Raw genomic sequence first — 14,795 nt, 5'->3', positions numbered from 1 at the left:
AATATTTCCAACAGAGAATATTATCTCAGGATCAAGTGAAATTGGACGAACTGTTTCTAGAACAACAATAGAGATCAGAATAGAGAAAGAGAAAATTCATTTCTGCTTGTATTCTACTTTATTCTTTTACTGTTCTAAATACTTTCGTATAATGTTCCTTTGAGCATTTGTTATTCTCTAATTTGAATTTAAGTTTCGCGATGTGAATGAAAATTGGGGTAAAAATTGTGCATGGTTTTTTTAATTTGATATATTCTAAATGTTTATCACTCGATTAGTTTTTTTACGGATCTCCTCAGTTCTTGGAACAATCGATTGGAAAATTAACTACGCTTTCGCCCGAATGCAGACAATTATAATTTGACTATGTGAACTATTGTACTATTGAAAAATGTCAAACATTTTGAAATACAGGCTTCGACCAACCAGAGCTGAGCTGCAATTCATTAAAGTTTTCTCTGGCACGGCCGACAGAATTTTATACCTAATACACCGGAGGTACACAATTTGGGCTATATAAAAGTATACTTAAATTGCAAGCAAACTCATATCCGATATAAATATGCAAAACGCAACACCGTTGCGCAGCTAAGAGTGTGGCTCTTCCTGCTATCTGTATCTTTTGCCATCTGCTCCCATCCGACACGAGAAGAATTTGTTTGGCTTCTTCCCGAGCCGTAATAAAATACAACGTATTTTTTCTTGTTTTCTTAGCGTCTTACAAAACTGGGGAATTGACTTAACATGAAAAAGCGGAGCCAATTACAACATTAATCTTACATAAACATCGCGAACAGAAAGTGAGCTTGTGAATGGTTAGTCGCTGCTTGTTTAGTTGATTTTAGATTATTTGTCACTGATATACAATAAAAAAAAATCTTCATCATGCCGAAAGTTCGAGGAAAACTTTACATATTTATTAGGACATTTGTGCTCAAGATCAGTTTAGTGAAAGTTACAACGCGTGCATTCAAAACTAGGGCTCAACATTTTCGAAACATAACAGTGAAACTGAAATATTTTCCTCAGTCATTTCGATTCAAAAAGTTTCATTTTCAGTTAATTTCTTTTGGCTACTGCTCGAAAATGATACAAATACCTTTCAATTGACTGTGACGGGTTCGAGCGTCACTGTTACCTGATAGTTGTCAATTAAAAATGACTTTGCAGGCTTTGCTGGTGATTGGCTGAATGCTGTGAAACTAAACCAAAAATGATGGATTTTAAACGCAACTTTTCATTCATTTACTATAGAAAAGGTGTGTCGATTATTAAACCACATGTTTTGGGGCAACCTGTACCTTTTTATTAATTTACATAAAAGGCATTTGAAGAGTGCATATTTTCGTCACACTTTGCCACCCTACTAAAGTAAGACGGAGTTCTACTTCAAAAATAAATTTGCTTCGAAATTATCACTTGCGATTGTTCTCGAATGCAACAATGCAAGTAATCTAACAAACAGTTCTACGTTGTTCTGCATCCACCTTGAGGTTGTGGCTTTGCACACAACCCTTTGTAATACTGGTATTTTGTGATTTTATTCATTAATTATAGATAAATTGTCAAGCACAATCATTGTAGGTGTATGTGCGGAACCATCATTATCTTCATCATCACCATACATTTTTGGAGATACAATGTTGCAAAGATTTCACATACCTTCTTAAACTGATACGCCCTTTTGAAAAATGACGCTTCAGTTAAAATGATCTAAATGTCTGGGTAAAAGTCATATATATTCTAATCGAGAGCAAATACAAAGCTTCATTCAAATTCATAATACCTTCTCATGTTATGCTATTTCATGAGAAATAAAAGCAAACTTTTATTTGAGAAACTTCCTCTTGATAATTTTAATCATTAATTTCTAATATTTCTAAAATAATTTTACATCGGTTACTTGATTTTCTTAGCAAAATTGGAAAAAAAAGTTTTTTTTCTCGTTTGTTTTAACTTGTCTACAGTTATTAAAATCACCCCCTCTGACGGTACTCCATAGTAGCTACGACGTTCCGCCATTCTCCCAAGATCACCAAAAACGGACCCAGATTGGCAACCAACTGTGGAACTGACTGCGTATCTCGTTCGGTTCACATGATGCTTGACAGCAGGGCTGCAAGAAGGTACATCTGCCTGCCAACTTTGGGATATTAAATATTCAATATGCGTAAATAACCTTTTTCACTGGAAAATATGATTCTGGAAACAGTAGTGCGTGGTAGAGCGGCACCAGCTTCTCCTCACAATCTTACAACCCACACGACAACGCAAAGTGGAATCGGAACTTCTTGTAGTTTTCCCCCTTTTTTTCACTTAACTGGGGGTGCTTGCAGCAAGAACTGGAAAACAAATAAAGTCAGTCGAGTTGGGTAATAGGAAAAAATATGCAACCAAACTGTGGAGCGAATAAGCAAACTTATGTGTGCAGGTAAGCGGCTCGTAATTTGCAGTTGGGGAAACGTGTCAACAGGTTTATTTAATGGGGTTGTTGCAGATCTTTCTGCGGTACGGGTTTCTTCTACGCTTTTTATTCGTGCAATGTGATATTAAACTAGTAATACCTATGAGAGCCAGCTTCAGGTATGGTTTTTGCATGCTAATGTCGGTTTACGTACATTGAAGCGGCCATGGAACTGAAAAATACAGTTTGATAGTTTTTCGTGTTCGTTTTTCCCCTTGGTATGTTTCATGTTGAATTATTACGGTAATATCATCGCCATTGATTTTAAAGACACGCTGGTAAAGTTTCAAATTTGACAAATTACAATGCACTAAACCCCAAGAAAACTCCAAAGTACCTTTAAACTTTAATTTGAGCAAACCCGTTCCACTCAATTAACACTATCAATTCGTTAGCCTTTGTGCCTCTTTCGACTCGAACCGCCACAAAAAAGGACTTCCCTTATCTTTGATATTTAAATAAAAATTATCACACAATTAAGCGCACCGCATAAGCCGCTGCCACGAAGAAAATCAGCAAGGAATCAGAAGGAAAACTTTTCCGCTCCGTCGACGTCGGTCGCGCCACGGCACGGAATGCAGTTTATGCAGCAGGCAAAGTCAAATGTTTCACCGGTATTATAAGCCTGGGACCGCCCAGCAGGTTTGCCTTGCGTGCAGTTCGCGCCAGCTCTACGGAGGGCAGAACTTCTCCGCTTCGCCTTCATTTATTTTATTTTATTTTATAGCTTCTATAATGGTTCGAATTTACAGTCGGGTTACATTTTATTGCCGTTAATGGGGAAGATTTAGTAAGCTCTATAATCACCGAACATGCCTTTTGCAAGATTAAATCTGGTTTAAAAATCATAAGGCCATTCAGTGGCTCCAGAAGTGCAAAGTTATGTAGTTTGTGAGTGTTTTTATTTTTACTTTTACTTAATTAGTAAGCTTTTCTAGACGGCATTGATTCGCAATTGGAAAGTTACAGGAAATAGTCGACTCCGCTAGGATGTTTAACAAGTGAAGCTAACAAAAATGTTAAAATATAATTAGTTTTTCAGAAGCTGGCACTTTACGATCGAATTCGAACATTTTGGATTTTAATGAAACTGCACACGAGTTTGGTTTAGCGAAGTAAATATTTTCCGCGAGTGATAAAGTTTTTTCGAACTTCAGAGCAGAGCTGCGAAATTTCAACAAAAACAAACAACAAAAACAAAATGAATATCACACAACATTGCTGTTGCTCATTCTCTCAGATTGAGTCTTATATTGAGTGCCACCCGTGTCAATTCTCATTGAAAATCATGTCAATGAAAAAAATGGTATTGTCTAGAAACATGTTGAATATATTTGATCTGAGCCAATCCAATGCATTAAGCCGATAAAGTAAATAAGCATCTACATTCTCAAGCACATACACATCGCTAGAACAACACAGCGTAGGCGAAAACGCAGGAAATTTCATTTCCAGCTCGCTCGTGCTGAAACCGATATTCACAGCCTTCAATTTCAACTGATATTCTGTTGCTGACAATGAAATTTCGCAGCTCTGCTTCAGAGTAATTTTGAAAAAGACGTAGGTATCTGAGTAACACTTTATTTAAAGCATTGTACCTTCAGAAATCTGTAGTTCTAATACTGTCTTGTATATGGAAGTTCAAGTAATGCTTTTTAATTGAATCAGTTGTTACCGATTGAAAGGTAGATAAATTCTGAATTAGTTCGTAAAAGATTGTTAATTTAAGTTAATTTAATTGTTAATTCAATTTAATCATTGGTGCTGAGAATAAGCTGGTGTTAATAGTAAAAAAATGCTTACAACAGTCTGCTGAGGAAAAATCCTGAGTTCCAGTAAAATAGTAATGACATTAGATAACATTTTTCTTTGAAGTTACTTCTTGCTGCAACTAACACACCCCATTCTAGTATAGGTACCGATATACTCTAATAGACCAGCCCTTTATAAATACCTGTTTCTTCGCGCAATCACAGATCCTTTCATCGTGTGGTTTAAAACCAAAGATTTAAAACCAAAGTTATATCCGATTGAGCGTTGTAGGGAAGAGACAATTCAAAGGTATTTTATGTTCAGCATACACAGACGTGCACAGTTGTGGTGAGGATTTGTTGATCACTTGTTCGTTCGTCATTTGCATATACATACATATAAGCTTCTTGCAGCAGAACTTTTCAATCCGCCTTTTTCTATCTCTTGCAGAGGCAGAATTTTCGAGTACTGAAAAACAGGTAAGTATTCAGCTAGATATTATTTTGTGATGATAAATGGCTTCAACCGAAATGCAATGCAGAATGCAGCCCACTAGAATGATACACGTATGAAAAACAAAAATATTTTTATATCGCAAGCCTGAAACAGCCCACAGCCGCATCAAGTGTTTTCAAATTGCTGTTTTGGAGTACTTCTGATTTATTGCTAGATGGGAGTCAAAGTTTTGACCCTTTTGATAATGATTTTGTGAATTTTCGATGACTAGCAAAAAGAGATTAAACAAACAATAGTTTGGCGTGCTCACGTCACTCGCTTTCGATACGGACTGCGTTGTAATAGGGATGTGAGTGCGGGAGATTACTGAAGAGAGAGAATAGGAGAGATAACAACAACGTAAAAAATGAAGTGTTTTCCCTTTACTATTAGCGATACCGCTTACCGTGCAACGTTTAAAAAAATTCGTTGCGAAGTTCAGTCAATGGACAAATCAAGAACAATACTCGAATTATTATTCATCACCATAAACATAATCAGAAGAGTTCCAATGGAAATCGACTTGTCGAAGTTTGCTCAGTGGCTAGTCTCAAAATTTTCCTCTTCTCGATAAAAGTTCGCATGTCCCCAGTTCCAGCTCAATCATGCCGTAGCTTCTTTTCAAGAACCAGGTTGAGTCAAAAAATGATGTGTAGAACATCATGATTTGTAGTACCTACTATGTTTTATTACGACGTTCTCAAGCGAGCCGCGGTATTTGGGTAGTCAAAAGTTTTAATATTGCTTTTTCATTTGTTTCTGATACAAGGCTGCATGCAAAACAAGGCGTGATAGGTTAACCAATGAAACAATATTTGTACAAGAAAATATATTTAAATGCTATATATGAACTGTATAACTGCAGTTCATCTGTTCTCTATAGTTGAGGCCGTTGGATTGGCTCAAATTTTTTTCTTCTGTCATACTGTCATTATGAACTGGTAAAATGATTTCAAATTATAATTTAAATTCAGCTTTCAGCCAATTTAGCCAATTTGCAGAACAAAAGGAAACTCCATGCTCAATATTTAGAAATTGAAAAGAGTTCATTCTTAGATTCCAATATATCTGACATTAAAATAGTCAATCAGACTTTACATTATGCTTTTAAAATAATGACAAATTGTCTTCTTATACTAATGATATGAGGCAATAACATAAAATCGTTCGCGACAAATATCGCGACGATAATCCATCGTCTCCTATGGAAGACAGCGAGATATTTTAAATCACCACCTGCAACAGGTCTGCTAGCTGCTTGTCGATCTAGTTCCCAGTAAGTCATTTTCTTGCAACGATGATCGGATACACCGCTTCCGCTACTGTTCCCGATATTGGTATCCACTGCTATTCAATTGGGACCGTTTTTCCCACCATCCATCAGTAAAATGAATGGTTTGAGCGAAATCGGGCATTTTTATGGCCCAATGCATTACTGGTTAACTAGGTATGAAAATCTGTCGACTTTTTTAGGAAAAGTAAGCATAAAGCAATCAATTAGAACAATCCAAATTGGCGTTTCAACAAGGTTTGACAATTTTTAATAGTACAATAATTCGAATAAGCAAATCACAATTTTCTGCATTTGGGCGGGTGATAGATGATTTTTCGATCGATTGCTGTAAAAATAAAGGAAATCGGTTGAATAGTGACTAAGTTTTATACATTGCAGTAATGCAAAACCTTAATATCAAAAAAATCAAGATCAGCAGCTCGGGGGTAAGGAGGTTCTAAGTGAATTAAAAGCAGTAAAGCTCGAAAAACTTTGGTAATTTTTCGAAGTTTTTTTTTCATGGGAACTCAACCTATTACTTTCTGAAACCATAGTGTTCAGTCCTAAAACCCTAGATTGTTAACTGTTAATTGTAATATCTGTAATGTACTTCGAAAAAATCTGGCGGTAGGGAATTTTTCAATTTTTGTATGTTCCTTTTTGACGTAGGACTACGTCTAACCGCACTATATTGAGATACATTCTGTGGAAACTAAAACCAAGGTGTAACGTTGGAATGACACAGGATGGATCACAATAATCAATATGTCGTTGGATTGATAAAATGATGGACAATTTTGTGATTCTGCAGTTATCGTTATCACCTAATTGTTAAACAGTGAAAATTTCATAAAAGTTTCAAGGTCGAATTTTCACGAACAATGTACCAAGCATATGCAAGCACACCTGGCACGGATTTCATGACTAGACACCAACTGCCTGCTGTGATATCCTGTATAGCAGTGGCAAAAAAAATTGACAGAATCTCCCCGTCCCAATAGGTCAACTAATGTTTGCTTCTATGAGCCTAGACTATTTTGATGTCTTGAAGGTGAAGCTTTTTCGGGAAGTTCGTAACCACCTCCATTACACTGTGCAACAATTTTTTTGCCTTGGCTCCTATGTATGATTTTTTGATGAAGTTTGATGCAAAATAAATTTCCCTGAGTTTGAACATATTTCAACTTAAGGGGCAACAATGGCGCCATTTTGAATTTTTGAGAAACTGGAAATTTTTGAGGTTTTTTCGACGCCATTTTGTTTTAAAACCAAATACCAAAATTCTTAGAGTTTGTCCACGTATTAGCATCCTTTTACCCATCTTTTGAAAAAAAAAACAGATCTGAAATCGGACAAAAACTGAGCTCAAAACGGTGATTCTACGAAACCGGTTTTGGCATAGTTTTAGTATATTTCACAAAGCAAAATAATATCGATTATTTCTGAGTATTAATGGTAATTCGCAAATATCTTAAAGTGGTAGTCAAATTATATCTTATTTTGAGTAAAAATAGTCTCAAAAATCGAATGGTAGGTGTCTGATCAACGTAAAATGTCAGCAAAATGTCGATTTTGCCCCAATTACCCTACAATACTAAAATAGGTTTATCTGCTGACATTTTACGTAGATCAGACACCTACCATTCGATTTCTGAGACTTTTTTACTTAAAATAAGATATAATTTGACTACCACTTCAAGATATTAGCGTATTACCATTAATGCTAAAAAATAATCGCTTTATGAAAAATATACTAAAACTATGCCAAACCCGGTTTCGTAGAATCACCGTTTTGAGCTCAGTTTTTGTCCGATTTAAGATCTGTTCTTTTCAAAAGATGGGTAAAAAGATGCTAATATGTGGACAAACTCTTAGAATTTTGATATTTGGCCTCAAAACAAAATGGCGTCGAAAAAACCACAAAAATTACCGGTTTCTCGAAAATTCAAAATGGCGCCATTGTTGCCCCTTTAGTTGAAATATGTTCAAACTCGGGGAAATTCAGTTTTGCATAAAAATACACAAAAAAGTTATACATAAAAGCCAAGGCAAAAAAAAGTCAATTTTTGTTACATTGTGTTATCAACGTTTCCTTACTGTATGACGGAGAAAAAAAAATGACTTCTGGCAGCTCTCGTTATATTTTTTCTCTACTCCGTGAACTTATGACGAATATACTAATATACACGCTCCGGATGAATTCAAGATGTAAGAAACTAGTAACATGTGCAAAATATGCAATAGTATGTGTTTTTTGCTGACTGGCGGTGAATGTTATCACCTTTTAAGTAATAAATTAAATAGAAAGAGAAACATTTTTCGTTATTGCTTACGAAGAAACAAGTGACAATTTTGCATGTGGTTGTAACGGCCATAGTCAAGATCCCGTACCATGTGCAGCACACATGACAATGTGTGGTTTTACTTGATGGGAGAAGTATGTTATTACTTTTCAAGTAACAAATCTATTACAAAACGGAGAATTTTTGGTTATTGCTTTTAAAGTAACAAGTAAAAATTCTGGGTGTATAAACACTACCTCTACGTTTCGTCAGTAGTCCGGAATATGTAAACCTAGCTCGAAAAAGGCTGATGAGTTCAGTAATGAAGACCTCGTTCAATTTTTGCAGGGAGATTGGTAGAATGCCTTCTGGTTCTGCTGACCTGATGGGCTCAAAACAGCTCAGTTTATATAAGTTTCCGAGAACAGTCGACGATCCGAGCTCTTCAACGTTAAATCCGGAGGTCTCTGTCGAACCCGTTTTACAATTGACTCAGAACATTCTTATGATCTTTCGACATTGCTTTTTGCAGCTGCGTTGCTTCGGAGTCCAAAAGTTCTCACAGCATCAAAGTCTGGATATCCTTTTAGATTTTCGTAACCCAGCGTTGTATTTAGAGAGGGGTGCTCTACAGGCATTTCAATTGGGCGTGATTTTAGCTATGTTAAACAAACGTCTAACTTTCCGACAAAGTTTGCTGAGTGTTTCGTTCCAAGGCACATCACGGCAGCCTGTCCGTTTCGTTCAGTAGTGGAGTTTCGATTGGCGGACGGTTTCCAACAGTCTTTCGTCTGCGTCTACGGATCGAGAAGTTAGTCTCCCCTTTCTCCCGCAAGGTGTACCAAGGATTAGTGATGTAACCGAAGGTCCTCAGTTCCTCGGTGGATCAAAATTCATTTTTGATTCCACGATTTGCCACGAAAGAAGGGTCCGCTGTGTGACACAAATAGCTTAACGCAATAAGGCTGAAGTACTGCGGAAGGTGCCAGGTGTTCTACAGGTTTCGTTAACGGCTGGAAATTTGTTGAGCCCCTTCCACCATTCATCTCTATATACGGCTTGCATCTTAGCTTAACGGTTTAACCATAAGGGTTTTACGTCATAGTCATGGTTAGGAACTATTACAAACATCCTGCATTCCAGGGGCTTTGGACCCTATGCTCCAATTCTCAATATATTTTAATTTCAAACAGACTCAACTAAAACTGAAGAGCACCGTCACAGGCGGAGTTAATAGATGATAAATCCATGAATGAAAGGAAGAAATTCGAAACCAGGATCCTTAGTTAAAACAAATTTTGTCGATACACCCTCTAACTTATCTAAAAATTGTAGTACACATAAGAATCGTAGTTTTTCGAGCATTACTCGACAACAAAACGAACATTGATACTGGAAATTTTATGCCCGAAACGCCAAAAATGTATGAATAGTATTGGGAGCTTAAAAGTTCTACATAATTTTTGGTTTTTTCTTCTTGTGGCATTCTTTTCCGGATTACTTTTTTTCAAATTGTTGAAAATATTTCACAGAGACAGAGTATACAACTAGGTATACCTATACATGCTTAATATATCACAATGACTGCACCTAGTACTTAATGGGCCTCCGTGGTCAGTGTGAATATAAGACAAGACTAATGCAAAAAAAAAAAAATCGGGTATACATAAATTTGTCTAAAATAATCGAGACGTGCAATTAGATAAAATGAGATCCAATTGGGACGAGCCATTTCTATGGAAGAACGTTGGCTCACAGCCCATACTGAATAGGTTATAAAGATTATGAAACCCTCTCTTCAAGGAGAGAAATGAAAATAAAAACCGGTTTCTTGTTCAACCGCTCCTAAGAGTTATGTAGCCAATATTTTTGTACGATTACTAAAATGGAATCTTAGTTGAGCTGTCCCGGGAAATGGATAAACAGCATAAATAGGCGATAAACTCCAAAAAATAGCATGTCAGAAATATAATAATCGTTCCCAGATAGTTCCAAGTGCAGCACTCTGTTTTTCTGAACTTGACCAACACAGGTGCTAGCCAAAAAGCGAACGACGTTAATTATTTAATGTTTGACGGGTTGACTGGTGTCGGTCGCTTCATAATTAGGGTTTCGTGCAATTACCAAATACAGTGCAGCCATTAACTATACAGATACGCGGTGTACCTTTTGAGTGCTCGAAACCAAAAATTCTGGAGCGCGGTTTAACCTATTGGATTATAGTCATAAATACGCGCGGTGGCTGTGAGCTCTTTCGGTAACCCCGTCGCATTCGAAATTGACTAAAAAAACAAAAACCTCGTTAGTTTCGTTACTCAGCTGGGGGAGACTGCTAGAAATAACCTCAGTGGAATTGTAACAGTTGGTTGCGAAAACTACACAAGAGCTTTCGTCGGCAGAAGTTTCATTTTCAGGAAATAATGAACACGAAAGAAATAGGTTGCTAATATACAGAACACAAAAAAGACCCAATGTGCAAAATAAACTTTCTCGAATGAGAAAAAAAAACCGCTTCGATGTACTTCACTTATCTATCAAGCGTTTTCGGTGAAATAAACAAAAGTGAGTAAATAGGAACAGCGGCTCCAGTACGCAGTGTAATTTGATATTTTTTACTCGAACCGACGACCTATTACGATATCTACGATTATGGTCCTTTTTTGTAATATGAATACTTGTTGTTTCTCCATGTCAAATATGGCCATTTATTAATTTCTGTGGAGTAAGCTTTCGCTCGGCTTGGCGGCTTTAAACTTTTCCAAACAAATAAACCTAAAGTCTAGACTCGTATTTGAGCAGAGATCGCACGCAGCATCCTCAGCATAATGTTCGTCTGCTCACGAGGCTGCTGACAGACGAACTTCAACTTATGATGGCTTGTTTATCTGCAACTTTGTGCCATTGAGCTTCTCTCTCTCTCTCTCTCGTTCCTGCTCTATTTGGTCGTTTGTATGAACGGTGACCCATCCTCCTATACATGCGATTGTACAACACTGCTGAACATGTACCAGTCCCAGGTATATTGGATTGGGATGCAGCCTGTTTGACACTGCAAATATGTACCCATTGCTCCCGGTCCTCAGCTCAGCACATAAATATGTACTCTAGGCCGGTGCCTATACATGGTGCTTCCATTGACTGAAGTGTACCACTTGGTCGATGCAACCTATGGACAATATTCTATGCACTGTGAACCGTTGTGCGAAGAGACGCTAGTTCAGGGTGGGGTACTTGGGAAAGGCACCCGAAGGCATAAACAACCAGCATATTCAGGATGACGACAACGACAACAGCTCAATGTAGTGCTGCTTTCGGAGCTACTACCAGCACCCCTGATCTTCCCACCGATACCCCACCCATACATACCCCAGTTGATGATGACGATGTTGACGGTGATGGATTCTTGCCATAGGAGCTGTACTGAACTGCATATACACCCTGGAACCCTTACCCCTGGCAAAGGATACTCCAACCGGCCGGCCGGTTGGTTTGATGACGGGAAGAATATTGCACGGATGAATGGGTGGTCGTGTGTGCTTAGTAGATTTCAATCTTTTTCATATCACTTCGGGCCCCGGCTCCGTTTACCTCACTGGTGTGGGGAAGTAGCGAGAGTGTGTGCACCCTCCACACTCGGTTCTTTTCTAGAGATGATAAAGTGAGCAAATTAAAAATGCATTTCTATTAGCACAGTCTCAATAACGGGGTGTTTTGGTTTTATGTTCAGTCTCGAGTATAACCGTACGATACTTTCAACCTACAAGCACACCCACGATAGAACCATTCAGAAGATGTATATACTGACGACGTGGCAATTGGTGGAAAAACACGCTTTCATGTGGTTGTGGGTCAGGCAGGTTTTCAAAATTTTACAGTTTTCTCATAGTCGTGCGCAGAATTTTAGTTTGGGGAGCGAGAATGTTTAGCCATCTAAAGTTCACCATGAGAAAAAAAATGAAATTTTTTTTGACGTGGGACACGTCTTTGTTTACTATACTGGGATGCATTCTGTAAAATTGGAAATGAAACGGGCAAATGTTGCGTCAGATTTCAAACGCTAATAACAGCATAACCACATGATGGATAACAATAACCAATATGTTGTTGGATAGATAAAATGTATAACAATTTTGTAATGTGTTAATTATCACTCTAATTTCATTGCTAAGCAGTAAAATTGATAATAATTTCAATAACAAATTTACGCGAATAATGAACCAATTACATGCGAGCATTCCTAGCACAGACGACGTGAATGGACACCATCCGTTCCCTGTGATATTCCCTGTATCAATTTCGAAATAAAAATTGACAGAGTCTCCCCGTCCCAATAGGTCAATTTATTTTTGCTTCCCTGAGCTTAGACTAATATGATGTCTCGAAGGTAAAAGTTTTCCTAAAAGTTTGAAACAATACCCATCCTTGAACAATCTCTAAACCTGCGTGTTAGGTACTGTAGAACCTAATAAAAACTGATTTTTTTTACAATTCAATGTTTAACGGCGCCAATTATATCTGGTAGCTTACTTTCTAAAGTATCTTAATAACTAAAAGTAAATTTTTTATCCTCGCTGCCGACTACGAGCTGAAAATAAATCTAACTTAAAGCTAGAATATTTTGCATTAAAAGCACAGGTTTGCTGTTTGATGGTTTTCATTGCCATAGGTAAGCAGCATATTAAATTTGTTCCGCTGCTGGGCCAAGATATTACGGACTGGCATATTGGGTTGTTTCCATCGGGCCTTGAGAGTATCGTGCGGGTCTGATTGCTGTTTCCGGATCCGGGGTCTTAACGTGTTCTTGTCGTTTGGTTGGATGTAGGCGGAAGGGGATAGGACTAAACTGGGGCGTGGATGGATTTCAGGAAAACGTATATAAGGGACATGTAGGATAGGTCACGGCTCGCCAAGACATCACGAACAGGAACAGCCGGCTGCCTACCTTCGGCCTGCAGGGAAGCTATTAATCTAGACCTGGCGTCACGGTGTACAGGGCATGACCAAACAACGTGCTCTATGTCGTGATAACCTTCACCACAGGCACAGATACCACTCTCCCCGAGCCCAACACGACGGAGATGCGCGTCAAATCTATAGTGATTGGACATAAGCCGGGACATCACGCAAATGAAATCCCGACCTACATCCAACCCCTTGAACCACGGGTTCGTCGACACCTTGGGGATTATGGAATGTAACCACCTTCCCAGTTCCCCCTTGGTCCAAGAATTTTGCCAACTGATGATCGTATTCTGACGTACAAATGCGAAAAATTCATTAAAGGCAATTGGTCTTTCATAAATATCACCGTTTGTTGCGCCCACCTTAGCCAAAGAGTCCGCTTTCTCATTACCCGGTATCGAGCAGTGAGAAGGGACCCACGCTAAGGTAATCTGAGTAGATTTTTCGGATAAAGCACTCAGATGTTCCAGTATTTTCCCCAGGAAATACGGAGAGTGCTTAACATCTTTCATCGATCGGAGAGCCTCAATGGAACTGAGACTGTCCGTAAAGATGAAATAATGGTCCGTGGGCATTTTTTCGATAATCCCTAGGGTGTACTGAATTGCAGCCAATTCTGCGACGTAAACAGAAGCAGGATTATCGAGCTTATGGGAGACGGTTAAATTGTTATTGAAGATACCGAAGCCAGTGGACCCATCAAGAAGTGATCCGTCAGTGTAGTACATATTGTCGCAGTTGATGTTTCGATATTTATTGGAAAAAATTTTAGGGATCTGCTGCACGCGTAAATGATCCGGGATTCCACGAGTTTCTTCTATCATGGATGTATCGAAAAACACAGTAGAATCAGAAGTATTTGATAAGTCGACACGATTTGGAATATTCGAAGAAGGGTTAATATTTTGGGACATGTGATTGAAATACAATGTCATAAAACGGGTTTGAGAATTAAGTTCGATTAACCTTTCAAAATTTTCAATCACAGGACGGTTCAAGACCTCACATTTGATTAGAATACGAGAAGACAGGCTCCAGAAGCGGTTTTCAATGGTAGTACTCCAGCTAAGATCTCCAAACTCATCGTATGGGTCGATTGCATGCAACCCAAGGCGATACGCAAACAACGTATGATATTCGCTCCAGTTTGTTTAAATGTGTGTTTGCTGCGGAGCGGAAGCAGAAACACCCGTACTCAATAACAGACTGTATCGTTGTTTGGTAAAGCCTTATAAGGTCTCCTGGGTGGGCTCCCCACCATTGTCCGGTTATTGTACGAAGAAAATTCACTCTTTGTTGACATTTTTTCATCAGATACCTCACGTGACAACCCCAGGTGCCTTTAGAGTCGAACCAGACACCAAGATATTTGTGTACCAAAACCTGAGAAATCGTTTTACCCATTAATTGTGTTTGAAGCTGAGCAGGTTCATGCTTCCTAGAAAAAACTACTATCTCAGTCTTCTCCGGAGAGAATTCGATACCTAGCTGTAAAGCCCAAGCAGACAAATTGTCCAAGGTATCTTGCAATGGTCCTTGCAAATCGGCAGCTTTGGCTCCTGTAACA

The 14,795-nt window shown here is 38.2% G+C and overlaps 1 protein-coding gene across 15 annotated transcripts in view; it reads left to right on the top strand.

The window, feature by feature from the left end:
* The window catches only part of LOC129722887 (poly(rC)-binding protein 3), a 577,573-nt gene that overhangs the window by 47,797 nt on the left and 514,981 nt on the right, over positions 1-14,795 (top strand). For all 15 annotated transcript variants that reach the window (XR_008727673.1, XM_055676723.1, XM_055676721.1 and 12 more), the window contains one exon: positions 4,667-4,695. The gene's annotated coding sequence lies outside the window, so the exon portion shown is untranslated. The remainder of the gene's footprint in view (positions 1-4,666; positions 4,696-14,795) is intronic.

Source organism: Wyeomyia smithii, chromosome 2 (genome assembly GCF_029784165.1).
Source record: "Wyeomyia smithii strain HCP4-BCI-WySm-NY-G18 chromosome 2, ASM2978416v1, whole genome shotgun sequence".
In the NCBI taxonomy this organism is placed as follows: domain Eukaryota; kingdom Metazoa; phylum Arthropoda; class Insecta; order Diptera; family Culicidae; genus Wyeomyia; species Wyeomyia smithii.
This window is presented reverse-complemented; position numbering and strand designations above follow the sequence as displayed.